This window comes from Brassica oleracea, chromosome C1 (genome assembly GCF_000695525.1).
Source record: "Brassica oleracea var. oleracea cultivar TO1000 chromosome C1, BOL, whole genome shotgun sequence".
In the NCBI taxonomy this organism is placed as follows: domain Eukaryota; kingdom Viridiplantae; phylum Streptophyta; class Magnoliopsida; order Brassicales; family Brassicaceae; genus Brassica; species Brassica oleracea.
The window spans coordinates 10,248,590-10,249,367 of record NC_027748.1 but is presented as its reverse complement, the minus strand read 5'-3'; positions in this window follow the sequence as shown (position 1 = coordinate 10,249,367).

Below are 778 nucleotides of genomic sequence, written 5' to 3'. Positions count from 1 at the left end.
ACAAATTCAAAACACAGAGAAAGAGCGAGAGAGATTGAAAGAGAGAGAGGTGACCAGTGTGGTGACAAGCGGTGGTAGTGGCGACTACGGTGAAGATGGAGACCGGCAAAAATGGATCTGAGAAACAGAAACAAGGACGACGTCGGCAAGTATAGATGGCGACGAGCTTAATATCCGTGACGACGGCGAAGACCAGTCTTCTTCGACACTTTTTCTTTTTCTCCGACAATCTTCTTTTCTTCTTTGACATTTCTTCTTCTCTCACTTCTAAGATTTACAAATCAAATATACTAAGGCATAAGAAATGAATGATAATGTATGAATCTCTCTTGTTTACAAGACAAAAAGTGAGAGAGATGAAGAAGATCTGGAACTGTAAAGAACTCCCGAAGGAAAGAGAAGAGGAGAAGGAGATGTCAAATAGAAGAGAGAAAGTGAAGAAAAAAAATGCATTTTAAACCATTAGATCAAAACTAATCAATGGTAAAGAATTGTAATCCTTGTACTAAAAAATCTAACCAATAAAAAAGAAGTTAAAAGATAACCACTAGATGGATTTGTAACCCTTAGATTAAAACAATCAATGGTTAATGTTTTAATTTTGATGGTTAAAATTATATTTTATATTAAAGTGTATTTTTCATAAAGCTTTAAATTTTAAAACTTGGATTTTATGATTATATGTTGATTTTTTTATGTATGGTTTAAATATGAAGTTTAAAGTTTATGGTATATAACTGAGTGAGTTTAGGGTTTGGTATATAGTGTTTTGGGTTTC